The 14,853-nt window shown below is 38.4% G+C and overlaps 1 long non-coding RNA gene across 4 annotated transcripts; it reads left to right on the top strand.

The window, feature by feature from the left end:
* The first annotated feature begins 4,927 nt into the window (after positions 1 to 4,927).
* Positions 4,928 to 13,821, top strand: LOC103702688. Of its 4 annotated transcripts, none has more exons than XR_003384796.2 (7): positions 4,928 to 7,135; positions 7,216 to 7,551; positions 9,529 to 9,622; positions 9,724 to 9,831; positions 10,143 to 10,509; positions 10,589 to 10,675; positions 13,356 to 13,821. It is a non-coding gene; the product is annotated as an uncharacterized LOC103702688 (long non-coding RNA). The 4 variants fall into 4 exon arrangements; XR_005510651.1 differs by having other exon boundaries at positions 10,589 to 10,633; XR_003384798.2 differs by having other exon boundaries at positions 7,216 to 7,537.
* The last annotated feature ends 1,032 nt before the right edge of the window (positions 13,822 to 14,853 follow it).

Consider the following 14,853-nt stretch of genomic DNA (forward strand, 5'->3'; position numbering starts at 1 on the left):
TTTTTTTTTTTTTTTTTTTTTTTTTTTTTTTGGTGAAAACGGCAATTTATATATTTCTAGCTTGAGTACATGCGGCCATATCGAAAGAAAGTAAAGACAACAACGGGGTAGGACACTCAGCTACTGATGTCCAAAGAAACCCTCTCGAGTGCCGGGCAACATAGGAGGCGACCCAGTCAGCCGCTCTGTTCGCCTCCCGATACACATGTGCAGCATGAAAGTCACCCATCTCCTGAGCCAGTCTCCTAGTCTCAAGGATAAGTGGATGGCCATCACCGAACCTATCCACCCCCTGAATCCAGTCGATCACCACCGAGGAGTCTCCCTCGAGAAACACCCGGACAGCACCGAGAGCCCTCCTCGCAAAGGATAGGCCCTCCCAAGCAGCACACAACTCTGCCCCGACAACGGTAGGTCCTGAAATGCTGCGGCCCCCAGCGGCTATCAGTCTACCCCCACAGTCTCGTGAGGCTTTTTTAACCAATTGCAAAATTACTAAACGAAGGATTCGTCGAGTACGATGATGCCAGGGAAGCAACCGCGTCGCCATCGCGGAGATTGCTTCGAATGAGCTGTGACGACCCGGAACAGGAAACACTTAAAACTGCGAGGGTTTTAAGACACGACTTTTGCGTGAAGGAACTCGGAAAACAATTAATTCGAAAAGGTAACTAGAAGTCCGTCCGCGCACTGAACCCAATGTTCAATCGAATGGTACGGATGTTCCCCGGAGGGAGAAATGTTCGAATCGAAAGATAGCTCGGAGCCCATTATTTGATCACGTGTATAGCTCCGACTGGTATGACCGAGGCGGAATCGGATAATGCGGCGGAAGGGGGGGTTTAGACTTTGAGCCCACACCTGTGGCTCGAAGGAATCAGGAATGGTACGTTTTGTGGGGGAATTGTCCTCCAAATCACCCTAAATTGATATTAGCAATCCATGCATGTCTGATGCACGTTTAAGAAAGTAAATAAAATAGAAATATTATTTCAATACCAAATTTGATGACTTCTCACTCATTTAAATTTTAAATTAGCAAGGGATCACTTAGAAGTTATAGATTTGGTTGATTGGAAGGATGGCATTTATGAACCTTCTAACTTTGAAATTGTTGAGGGAGTCTCGATATTTGAAAGATCATAATCCATATAGTTAGTAAACATAAAGTTAATGGATAGAACATATTATTTTTAATATTTATTTAAGGTGACATGGCTGACAGTAGCTTTTAGATAATTTTGCTCCAAAAAATCAAGGATTCCTTTCGGTTACTTGTAGGACCATATCTGTATAATATTTTGGTCCCTATTTGGTATCACTATCAGTAGTAAAGTTGTCATCTATCAAGGGCAGCAGAGTTTTTAATTAAAAATTTTTTTTATATAACTATATTTATGAAGTGCAGTGATACTGTAACATGTATTTAGCAATAACATTGAGAAAATACTTTTAGTATCATGAAATAACAATAAAGGATAGTGCATAGTACTTTCAATTATCTGAATATTTGTGCTATCAAAAAACTAGTATTATAAAATATTCCTTATTTATATATTTACTTTGATATTTAAATCTAGATAGTATAATAATAAATATTTAATATTTAATATAAAAATATAAGGATATTTTTATAATATTATGATATTATACTAATATTATTATAATACAATAGATAATATTATTATTTCTAACAAATGCTAAATTATCATATTAAAATATCATTATAATATACAATATAATATAATAAATACAATATTATATTATATTATATTATGTTATGTTATGTTATATTATATTATGATGTGGGGTCGGAACCCCGACACCAGCCCACACACCGGCCGAGCAGGGAAAGCATCTGCGTCCCTCGCGAGGTATTGTCCGCTCTGGGATTGCCGCTTCGGGTCTGCGGGAGGTCGCCCAGGGCCGGAGCCCAATGACAGTCCCAATGACAGTCCCGAGCCCTGACGGCGCGGGGGTCCGCGGAGGTTGCCCCCTACCCTCACGGTTTTGTCCTATAAAAGGCGCCTCGTGAGGAAAGGTTTTAGGCCTCCTCATTATAAGGCACAGACCTTTCCGCTGATTAGCCGATGTGGGACTAAACTGGGAACCCCATCCCACAACACAGCCCCCCCAGTGGGAAGGTCTGTGCGTGGCCGGGGCCCTTCCTCTAGCGCCATCTGATGTGGGGTCGGAACCCCGACACCAGCCCACACACCGGCCGAGCAGGGAAAGCATCTGCGTCCCTCGCGAGGTATTGTCCGCTCTGGGATTGCCGCTTCGGGTCTGCGGGAGGTCGCCCAGGGCCGGAGCCCAATGACAGTCCCGAGCCCTGACGGCGCGGGGGTCCGCGGAGGTTGCCACCTACCCTCAAGGTTTTGTCCTATAAAAGGCGCCTTGTGAGGAAAGGTTTTAGGCCTCCTCATTATAAGGCACAGACCTTTCCGCTGATTAGCCGATGTGGGACTAAACTGGGAACCCCATCCCACAACATATTATGTATATTATAATATATTGGTAAGGAAATACTAATAACAAAGTTATAGGATATGTATAAAATGTAGGTGTTACATGAGATTGAAAACCAGCTCACCAACCTTTCTCTTCTAATTAAGTATATAGTTGCAAGGATAAGAAAAAGGAGGAAGGTAGGCAGAAGGACGGAATAGTGTGGCACTATCATGGATCATCGAAGGTGAAGCGAAAACATAACATATATACACACAAGCGCATATACATACATAAGTACAAACATATGTATTCATACATATATAAATATATGCATACAATGTATGTAATATAAGTAGAGAGAGAGAGAGGTAAACTTAGCTACACTCAACTAGATCTTCACTCAGATCTAGCAAGGTCTAGGTTGGAAGATAGGAATCTCATACCAATAATTCAAGTTGTTTGAATGCGACCTAATATTTTCAATCTGCTTGCAAACCAAAAATTGTATGATTTGGAGACTCTTAACATCAAGTGATCAAAAAAATATGTATTGTTTTAAATTATTTGAACTGTCCATTTTTTTTAAAATGCTTATATATACAACCAAGAGATGTTAGAGTTTCTAAAAAGGCACAAATATTTTTTTTTGTGGATAAATTTGCAAAAAGTATTTCTTTTTTCTATAAAAAAGCTAAGCTGCTTATGTAATGAATTCCATTCATAAGTCGTGTGTGGTAAATCACACTTTCACAAATCGCTATTATTTAAGAGAGTCTGGCCCTCTTTGCGTAATGCATGAGCTTGAGCTCATGATCCGTAGGCATGGGGTGGTTTTCTTGTGCATGTCATGCACCTCACTATCTTTAAATCATGCAAACTGCATGTGATGATCAGACATTGTAATTGCTTTATTGACACCTAGGTGATGGAAACTCGATTGGGTCTGGTGCTCTTTGCATGTATGGTTTTAAAATAATAGATAAGTCGACGGTGATCAGTTATATGCGAGTGAAATAGAAGTAAGCATGAATCCTATGGGTGCACAAGCTATACCATAGAATGTTGTATAGTCCTTGATGGCCGCCATGAGGAGATGGACGACTTTCAAAGTTGTTTGATAGCCGCCGTCAGATGGGAGCCATCGAGGGCTACACAGTACTCTTCAGTATGGCCTGCACATTGCAGAGGATCTTAGTTGAACAGGAATGGCACTGCCATACTGTTCAGGTGCATGTGGCATGAGATGCATGGGTGACAAATATCTAATGTCTTTATTGAGTGGAAGTCAGTTGTTGGGTGTACCCTAGATGAGTCTGATTTGATCTGCATTTTGTGTTGATAGATTGGCTCATGATGGCCCTCTATGCTGGGCCAAATCCACCAAGCATTTTTCATGGTCTGGTTTGTATTTGGAACTACTTCTTACTTTCCTTTTTTTTTTTCTTTTTTTATTTTTCTTGTTAACTCTTATCGTTTTATTTATTTCATTTATTATGAAATGTAAGTGGGCTTGTTACCATCTTGCTCATAATACTGTCACTAATAGATGATCTTTTCATTATTCATTTGATTGTTTTTTCAAGAATCCAATTGTTTTGTTGAATCTTGAGTTTATTGTGCATTACATGTTGCTAAAAAAAAATTTACTTGGCCTCTAGTAGAAGACGAACCTGATTAGTAAGTAATTATCCAATATTCTTTTTTAAGGAAGAAACCATTGTATCAATAATGCTATGCATTGCTTGTTCTAAGTTTCCGATGTTATTGCTATGACACCATCTCCGCCTATCTATTATCTCATTGATGAATGAGATCATGTATTTTTCTGTTTCCATTTGGGTCTACCTAGCATGAATTTCATGTCATTATCTCCTGGTTGGCATCTATATATTAACCAAGATATAATGTTGACCAAATTTTCAAAATATCTTGTCTCCTTTTCTTATATATACTTATTAGCTATCTGGTTCTTGATTTATATTAATAATGGCTGCAATTCTCTAATTTTAAAGAACTTATTAGCACTACAACAAACATATGAGAAAAACATTCAATATCAGCTTATGTCGTGATCTCACTAGAATTTCTTTTAAAATCAATTGTATCAAAAACTCTAGATCTCCATGTGTCATTGCACAATTCGAGGAATAACATTTCCTCCTTAAAATACCAAAGACATCCAAAAGAATTAGCATACAAAAAGTGGAATTGTGTCTCCAAGTCTCTTGCACATGCTGCTTTTTTTTTTGGTAGAGTTTAATGATTCTAATTTTATTTTTTACCTGAGGTTATTGCTTACCATCCGATCAAGATTACCACCAACGAGGTAAACTTTCAGCTTCATCGTACCGTCAGTTATGCGGCCCAGGTAAAATCATAGCCTTACATTTTTTGAACGTGCATGTCACGTGTCCCATAATGGTTATTATTGTCGCCGTTGTTGCTCCTGACTTCAAAATAAAGGAGCCTAGCGGCGTTTCTTGAGCACGGACCGGCGGCGAATTCTTTCAATTTATCCCCCAGAAAATTGCCGACCGCCAAGCTTAGGTTTCTTTTTTCCCTCCAAATCGCTTCCTCTCTTCTCTCTACTCGGAGTCCTCTGCTCCCCTTCTCATGTCTCTTTGAAGGCCATCCCTCCACCCGACGCCCTCGGTCCGGCCGCCATCTATGGCGAGCGAAGGAACACTTTGCTGCTACTCGGTACGCCTCTTTCTGTCTCTCCCCCCTCCCTCTCTCTGGCGGCACTGGAGATCGCATCGGCTGTATTGCCATATCGGTAATATGTGGTTACTCCCCTTTCAGATGTTTTAAGGATGTATATAAGTTTTGTTCTATTAATCTAAGCTGAAACTTTCCTGAATGATCTTTCCCATGCCTCCTTTCAATATCTGATCTTGGTCTTGGGTGCTCATTTTTGTTTATATGGTTTTTTATTTGCGCTGATGAGACTATATGAAGATACTTCTTGGGATGACACGAAGTTGGTGGTAATTCTGTTCTAGCGATGCCATAGAAAAATATGTAGAGACACAATGCAGTGCAAAATGTTGAAATAATAGGAAAGAGAAAAACAGAAAACAACAATGCAAGCGCTGTTTTAGAGTGGTGCCTCAGAAACTGAAGATTGATTCCATAGCAGTAACTTTGTGAAATTGACTGTAGATATTTGCATATTGTTATAAATTATTTGTAGAATTGGAGAGCTTTAGATGTTCTGGAAACTAGCATGCCATCAATATAAATGAAGAAAATCAAAAAAATATTCAATTTAGTGTCCTTATTATGTACTTCTCAGTATCAAACAAAGCCAAAGCCGTGCAATATTATAAAATGCTGTTTGTTTGTCTCCATGATAAGACAAACTTCAATTCAAATTGCTTTGAGTTGTATGAATTTTTTTTCATGTTTTTGTGGTCAGAATAAATAACACGTTGTAGAATACGAACCAACTTATCTTTGAGAGAACATCCAATATTAGTTGAAAGGTGGACATTACTACCTTACCTGCACACATGTTTTGGAGTTTTCTGGATGATGTCTTGTTTTCTCAAAATATCATTTCTTGGCTTATTCAATGTGCCTAAGCATCAATGAAACATAGTGATGAAGCCTTTCAGATTCACTTGATATACAGAGCCTGTTAATCTTGGATTTTGAATCCAAGAAAATCATATTGATCATGTGGACATAGTTCATGTCTTATGACAGGTGTAAAAAATTTGGTAGATTATTCACTTGAATCCAGTAAATATTTATAATTATAATACTGGGGCAGTCACATTGGTTGTTGTAGTTCATATCTTGTTAGAGAAGGAAACACTTTAGTACTTTGATCAATTGGATCCAGTAAGCTCATGTCCTACTTTGCCATTTAGCTTTTTCTGCAAACATCTTGATAATTGCCTAATTAATTATAAGCGAGGTGTTACTGATGTCATTTAACTATTCAGTAACTTTACTATGATAACCTTGATCAGATGAAAGATGGAAATCTGACCAAAATTTGTATTATTGATGTTTTGGGTGCATGAGAGTGTAGAGTCCAAGCTGATCCCTCAAAAAAATTGGCATGTATCTTCATGGTGTTTAGGCCATGTAAAAGGATGAGTCTCTATAGCCCCATTTGTGTTGGGGGTTAGGATCCTGTTCGCTGATGCATTCTATTGGAAACCATGAAATCTCTTGAGAATAGCTCATGATCTTCGTTATAGATCTTGCAATGTGCTGAACAACTAAAGAACATGCTCATAGTTCCTAACATAGTTTGGTAGCTTTCTATGTCCCATCCACTGTTGACTGCTTTAAAGGATTCCTGCATGCTACTAACAAACATTTTTTTCCTAAATTTTCACTACTTTGACATCAATGATCTTCATATCAACTTTTATGCTGCCCCTTTTCTTTTTTGATCTTTATTTTTTAATTATTCTCTTTTTGAATGAATTCTGCAAGAAAATGAAGGGGTCGAGGTCCTACACGGTGCCTTGATGTATGGAACAGTCCTGAGGGCCAGCGCTTACGTGTTGCTTTCAACAACCTGGGCTAGCCAATCAGCCTGAAGGCAGCAAAGCTAAGCAACTTCTTGGGTACTATAGCATGAGATGGGCACTTGGCGCCCCTTAATTTTATTGATTGGAGGGCTATGCCAGATGGATATAAGGAGAAGATGTGGCAGCTTGTTGAGGTATCAAAAGCAACATATTTTGTTCATTCTTATTTTTTACCCCCATTATTTGATTGTGTGATTTCTAATGTCTTATGTAGTCAAAGTTTGACATTGACCCAATTGGTAAGGATTGGGTCTTGAAGTCCCTGGGTAGAAAATGGAGGAACTGGAAAGCTGAGTTAAAGGCTGCAAGTTTGACATTGACCCAATTGGTAAGGATTGGGTCTTGAAGTCCTTGGGTACAAAATGGAGGAACTGGAAAGCTGAGTTAAAGGCTGCCCATTATGATAGTCACAAGACTGATGAGGAGCGGCTGGCGGATTGTGATGAGAGGGTTGTACGAGATCAGTGGACATTTCTCATGGCATATTGGAGCTCTAAAAAGGGGAAGGTTTGAGTTGAAGTTTACTGAATGTTTGTGTAGGTTACATGAGGTGATTCCATGAGTTTGTGTACATGCATATATTTTTGTTAGTTATCACTATTGTTAACTTATTAATATAGTTAAGAGTTTTTTACTAACATACATTTTGATTCCTAAAAGAAAGGCTTTTTGCCGATCCCCCCTCTGGTGAAATTTTTCAATTCTGTGTAACTTTTGAACTATTTGACCTTGCTATCTGGTAGATATTTACAAGTATGTCTTGTTCTGAATTTGTTCCATTTCATCATGAAGTTGAAACATGGATTTGCAGTTATCTTAGTCCTTCTGCTTGCTATTTTGACATATGATGAGTGCTATATTTTGTCAAAAAAAATTGGTGAAAGTTAAATGCCAGGGGACAGAAAGTTTGAGTTGCTTTATCCTGCATTCAAAGAATCTAATAACTTGAGTTTTGGGCGTTCTTTGTGATAAAAGAATCGATAGACCACATCGGAATGCCAATAAAGAACGTGTGTGATACTAGCAAGCATTATTGGACATCTTCTGTCAAGAAAAAGCATTATTGAACAATTTCCTCATTCTTCTCTCCATGTCTTTTAACTATCTATATTTGTTATCATTCACTGCAATTCTAGCTTTGGTTCATGGGTGAGTCATAGGTTTCAGTTAAATGTCTATTTTTATTTTCCCTTAAAAACATAACAGACTCTGTCCGCTGTTATGTTCCCCAAGAAACATGAGGAATGACATAGGTATTTTCTTTATTAATACATATAATATTTTTTTAACCTAAAAGTTTTATTATATCTAATCTCACAATTGAGGATATGTTGTCTTTTGTATTACAAAATGGAGAAAGAATTAAACTAAAGGCAGATCGTACTTCATTGTTGGCATCATGTGAAACCAAGTCTTCTTCCTAGTAAACCTCAACCAAGTCATTCATCAATTAGATTTACAACCATTTCACATGAGATTTTCTCGATAATACTTTAAGGTAGCTTCTGATGATTTGCATCCTTTTCCTCCAGCTGTAGTGTGAAGCTAAAATAGCAAGGGTCAACCCATCCATATTACTGGATGCGGAAGTAGTCAGATGTGCGGCCCATAATTGGTGACTAGGGGAACAAAGATTTGTAGATTGTATATTGGGCACCAGTGGTGCCTATTGTCAAAAACCTGTGCTTATCTATATGCAAGTAGCCTCTTTTCTGCTGCTGAGGTACTATGAAATTAAGCATCTTAAATTGAGCTCGCAGCTATTGCTTTACAGCTTGTCATAATTGGCCTAATTGTTCCTACTTCACCATTGCCTATGAAAACCCATATTCTTTGAAGGTCTTTCTCAAATTTTCTTTAGTGCTATTAGTCCATTTTATGCCCTTGTCTTTACCTTCCAAATATTTCATGATGGCCTGATCAACCTCAAAAAAATAAGCAGAAGTGATGATGTCAGATTGAAAATTCACACAAAACTGTTACACAACTGATTAGTAGTTGCTCCTTTTAAACTGCCAGTTCTGGCTACAAGATTCGGAACAAGAGGAAAGTAACACATCACCTGTATAAATTTTATTTGCAATATTTTTATTTTATTAAAACATTTCTCATTCAATTGACAGTTAAATTCTTATTTTTTTATTAGGTTTTTCTATTTCTCTAGTTAAAATCTTAACATAAAATCAATGAGATTATATGTTTGAAAGTTTTATATAAATTTAAAATCTTGCCATGTATATTATAATTTGCTGGTGTCTTTTTATATAATTTGAGCACATCTTCCATCTCTTTTTTTTTCAGCAATATCTTCACATAACAATATTTGAGGGCTTTCTGCCTAATTGTCGTGAATTCTGAAACACCAGTGGCACATACAATATAATGTTTGTTTCCAAGATGATAATAAACTTTGATGTCTTACATGATCATTTTTTCTGCTGAAAAGGCAAAATCTACATTTACCTGTTTCTTCTCCTTCACACTGAAAATGGAAACATGACAATTATGCTTGCACCCTTGTTTGTAGGCACGTAGTGAAACCAACAGGGCTAATCACGTGCATCTGAGGTTTGGCCATACTTCTGGTACAAAAGAGCTTTGCATGTATACGTGAAGAGGAGGTAAGCTTGTGTACTTGGTGAAACCTATATCTGTATGCATGCCATCGATATAAAAAGATTTACATCATAACTCAGAAATTCATTGTTGTTTATATGAATAGTGGGCGAAGAGGCCTGATAGGCAGGAGCTATCTCAGGTGGAGCTTTTTGTATTGACCCATACACACAAAAACAGGCAGCCCGTGGATGGGGCTTCATTGGAGGCAATTGTATGTTTAAGCATTCTAATTTGCAAATTTCTATTTAATTTAACTCTTCCACCCCAACCCCCCTACAACCACCCCCCCCCCCCCCCCCCCCCCACACACACACACACACACACACCCACACACACTGCCACCCAAAAAAAAAAGCAGAGTGGCCTGTAAGCACCTACAAACATATTTGAATTACTACTGAGTTGTTTCTAGTTTTCTACTGTTCACAACTATATCCATACCATGGCCTCTTTTTGAACTCTTGGGCATTAGCTTATTACTTGTTCAACTGCATTATTTGGATACTTTGGATTTTGTTGCAGTCACAACTTCATGAACAAGCAAGACAGCTAGCTGAGAGCTCACATGGTAGCATTGATTGGGATTATGGGAGAAGAAAAGCCTGGCCATCTGCATACATATGGTTTGGGTCCTTCTCCCTCTGATATCTAGGGCCCACGACCAACCCCCAGTGAGGCCATGAAAATGGTTTCAGAGGCTAAGACGGCTGCTGATGAGGAGGTGCGCATGATGAAGGAGAAAATGAATGCTATGGAGCAAAAATATACTGAGATGCAAACTCAGATGACTATGATGATAACAAGAATGGGAGCTATGCATAGGAGGTTCCTTGATGAGCAGTTATCTGGTAAAACAGGTGCACCATCAGAGCCTTTGGGCTCCAGACAGGTAAAAATTTAGCTGTACTTGAATTTACCAAATGTACTATTTTGGATGACATGTTTCATTGTGTGTTTCTTCCTGATAGGCTCCCGACACCTTCAGTGCTCATGAAGCTTTGCAGCAGTCGCAGGTACACTCCTTATTAGCACGTCATGCAGATCCATCTGATGAGGTGCCTATATTTGTCTAGCACTTTTCTATTCACTTGTATGTGACAGTGTAAAAATTCACTTATTGATAGTCGGTCTTAATAGTTGAGAGAAAAATAAGTTTAAAATCTGGATAACATGAGATATTCATATATTTTATATCTTTTTGGAATCATAAGCTTGGTAAAGACGCATATTCATCTCTTTTCTTCCAATTATGGTACTGCTCTTTAATAATTTAGCTTACCTATTGGATTTCTTGGAGACTTACAAGATCCACATATGAATTATGTGTTACATATCTGTCTATTATAAGGGCATAAGTTTTTTTTTAAAAAAATAACTTTTCAGTCTCTTGATTGTTGATTTATTCATCTTTATTGAACTGATTTTCTACAATTGCAGAAGCTAAATTACATTGTTTGTTCATATGTTCGGACTTGGGGATTCAAAAATACGGTAACCATAACCATGAGGTTTTACTACAATGCAAGTACCTTGAGCATGTGCAAGCACCTTTTCATCTAATTTTTATAATGTTATCTTAGGTCTTAGCTGGCTGTTGAGGCATTTGCATGTGCAGATGTTATTTTTGAAACTTTCTCTCTTTAAATACCGTCTGCTATCTTTCCTGAGTTGATACGATAAGTAGATTGTGGGTTTCTGCATATACATTCCATTTCAAAGCTCATGGTTGTAATTTAGGTTTGAAAAACTGTGTCCAACCAAATGGGGAAATGGATTTCAGTTTTTTTCCCTGTAAGATTTTTTTTGTTCGAAAATGGCCATGTGAAGAATGTCCCTTCTCCCTTCCTCTTCTAACCTTTGCAGCTATTTGCTTAGCTGGAAGAGAAGGTTGCTGAGATAGTCTTCATTCTCATGACCACCTGGATTTATATGTATTCTGGTGCCCACTTATAAGTGTCTCCCCGCTCATTAGGCGAGATTTTATCCCTCATTTCCTTGTGTTTATGTGCATTTTATTTAAACCTCTTTGGCATTCTAGTTTCTTTTTTGTGTGTAGGTCTAGGACTTGATGGTGTTGTGTTCTGTCTGTCTGTCTCTCTCTCTCTCTCTCTGTGTATGTTTGTGTAATAGAGAAGAATCACAACAAAAACCCCTTCACATGAAAATAAAAAACTCTTGACCCCACTAAGACCCAACAATTCACCCAATTGCCTTTTAAGACAGCCAGCTCATCTTCCCTAGAATGGAGGTAGAAGATGAAACTCTAATTCAGAAGTTGGTAAGAGGTCTGTAGGAAGAAGGATAGGAAAGGAGGGGAGCCTGGGGCATCCCAGAATTGCAGACCTTGTCTCTCATGAGAACCTGCTTGGTGGAGGGGCAGGGTCTTTGATCCCAATATCCTTTTGCAACGATGTGGGTGAGGTTTAGTTCAAGGATTCCTCAAGTACAGGCCAACAAAGAGCCACACCTTTTCAGCTACAAGTGCTCCAGATCACGTAGGGTGATGGAGATGACGATGGCCAACAACTGTATTTGGCACTTTTTTTGTCATGCCAATATTGATAGTTCCTAAGTAATGTTCATTGGTCCTTTTTCTGTGTACACTTATGGGGTTTACTTTTAAAATTTGGGTTATTAACTTATTGTAATTTATGATTCTTTTATTCTAACATGGAGAGATGTAAATAGGGTTTTGGAGATGGAATTAGGTGTTGTGTAGGTCTATGATTTCTTGCATGTAAGTTCTTTTTGTTAACATCTTAGCTAAATATGGGCAAAGCCATCTAAAATGTTCAAATATTGATTTATGTCATCTGCATATGGAATTTGCTTTCATTTTTTTTTCCTGGAAATCATGTGATTTTCTGTTTCAAGAGGTGAAAACATGGGAGTTTGGATACTTCTGATTCACATGCAAGCTGTATGATGCAACTAACTATTGAAAACTCCTTTTTTTGAAGTTGTCTATTCCCAATTTGTTGGTTATGTCATGCCTTGAAGCAAGAAATAGTTCCCTTCTAATGTTATTTTTTCGGTTCAAAAAAAATGCACTAAAGCACGTGCAGCACCTGGTACCCCACATTATTTAGCAGACAATTAGATGTAGGATATGATTCTCCACCACCCTCAAAATCATACGAGTCACTTTCTTCATCCACCATCTTTCTGATATAATGCCCTTGTTGAAGATCTGCTTCTTGGTAGGGATTGTTTTATGCTCTGTTTGGGATTTAAGAAAAAGATGGGTTACATATTTGCAAGTACAATACAGAGGATGGAGTAGGTTTAGATTGTTGTGCTACCCATAACATAATCTTATAATCAACTACCATAAATATGCTTAATGTTAGCCATAGTGCAAATCAATGGAAAATTTGCAGCCAAATCATATTTTATTATATGACATCCCATCTTAAGAAAAGGAATTATGTAATGTGAGCCAATTGCTTGATGCCTCTATGTATTCTTAGTGCATCTTAGAATTATTTTAAAATGAACAATGGATAATTTGTGTTTTATAGGCAACAGAAGTGAACTTTCTTGTGATAAATTATTTTTGAGAATGAAACTTTTGGCACCCTTTTTTGTTATAATTTTTTTGTAATGATTTCTGCAAATTGTTGGTTCTTTTTTCCCTCAATAACTGTGGGTCTTGTCGATCTTCAATCAACCTAGATTTCCTGCTATGGAGACTGTTATAATTTTACTCACTTGACATCGATCTGTCAATTGTAGGGACGGCCAACCAAGAGGGGAAAGACGCATCAGGGTCGGGTCCTTAGGGCAAGGTAATTTGATGAATGCCTGCAATATTGAGGCAGAATGAATTCTTTTGGGCAAGAGAGGGTAGAACTGACACTCAAATTTCAGTCTAGTGCCAGTGAACTTCAGCTCAAAAATGATTGGAGATGTTGCTGGAGCAAATTGTTGCTTGACCTTCTAGTTGCTCATTAATGTTGCATTTGTGATATGTTTACTTAGATTTGCACAATATCAATATCTGATTTGAATGTAAATGCTTCTCCCAATCGGACTTTGTACCAACTGCTAGCAGCCTATTTAGATGACTACATATACATCCTAGTGATGTCATTTGCGATAAGGCATGACCCAGCTATTCTTTTTTTACGTTTGTGCCTGTGTGGATAAAGTTGCAAGTCTTTGTTGTAATCACCAGTAATATATCAAGTGATATTCATCATGACTTTTTTTTAGCACAAGTGGAGTTAATGAATCATTACTTCGTTTACAATCACTGCCTTTAAGGCCAACTACCTCTCATCGCGTCAGGCATGAGCTCATGATTTGTGGGCATGACTTGGGTAAGCTTCCGGTGCTTGTCAAGCATCTCGCAGCCTTAAAATTATGTGAACTGCAGGTGATGCTCGGGTATCGTCATTGCTTCTTTCCTCCCATCTAGACATTGTGAGGTGAAGCAAGTGCAGGATGAACGGAGGATTGGATATCTTTATATATGACAGATTATTGGGAAGGAATTTTTTGGTTTGATCGTGCTTTTATGCTGCTTTGATTAAGAGAGATTTTTATTGTTTGACTTTTTTTTGGATGTACTCATGCTAGATAGGTTTGATTCATCTTCATCAGAACAGAAAAACAAAAAACAAAAAAACAAAAAAAGCAAGGGCAGGGCGTGTGGTATAGGTGCCTGGGTGACGAGTCTCTAATTCCATGATTTTATTGAGTGATACATATGATGCGGTTTGTATTTTGTGTTGATTGATTGGCTGTTCTCCTTGGACTAGATCTAGATGCTTTGGCTGTAGGTTCCTATCTTTTTTTTCCCCTTTCTTTTTCTTGTTTTTAATTAATTTTCTTGTTTATTCTTGTTGTTTCATTTCATTTATTAGGAAATTTGAAAGGGCTTGTTGTAAAGACCAGAAATTGGGCCCGTTCTTGGGCCTAATGAACTGAAGTCGGCAATGGATGCCGACTTCAGTCTATTCATCGTGGTCTTCCCACGATGAACCCGCCGGCCGAACGGCCAGCGGGATCTCCGCACACCCCCCCCCCCCCCCTCTTCCCTCTTCCCTCTCCCCTCTTCCCCTCTTCTCTCTCCCTCTCTATCTCTCTCTCTCCCTCTCTTTCTCTTCTCTGAGAGCCCCATTCCTCCTCTTTCCCTTCCTTGAGAGCCGCCGCCGCCGCCGGAGCCGCCGCCGCTGCCGGAGCCGCCATCGCCGCCGGAAAACCACGCCGACGACTAGAGGTGAGAAAG

This window comes from Phoenix dactylifera, chromosome 2 (genome assembly GCF_009389715.1).
Source record: "Phoenix dactylifera cultivar Barhee BC4 chromosome 2, palm_55x_up_171113_PBpolish2nd_filt_p, whole genome shotgun sequence".
Classification (NCBI taxonomy): Eukaryota; Viridiplantae; Streptophyta; class Magnoliopsida; order Arecales; family Arecaceae; genus Phoenix; species Phoenix dactylifera.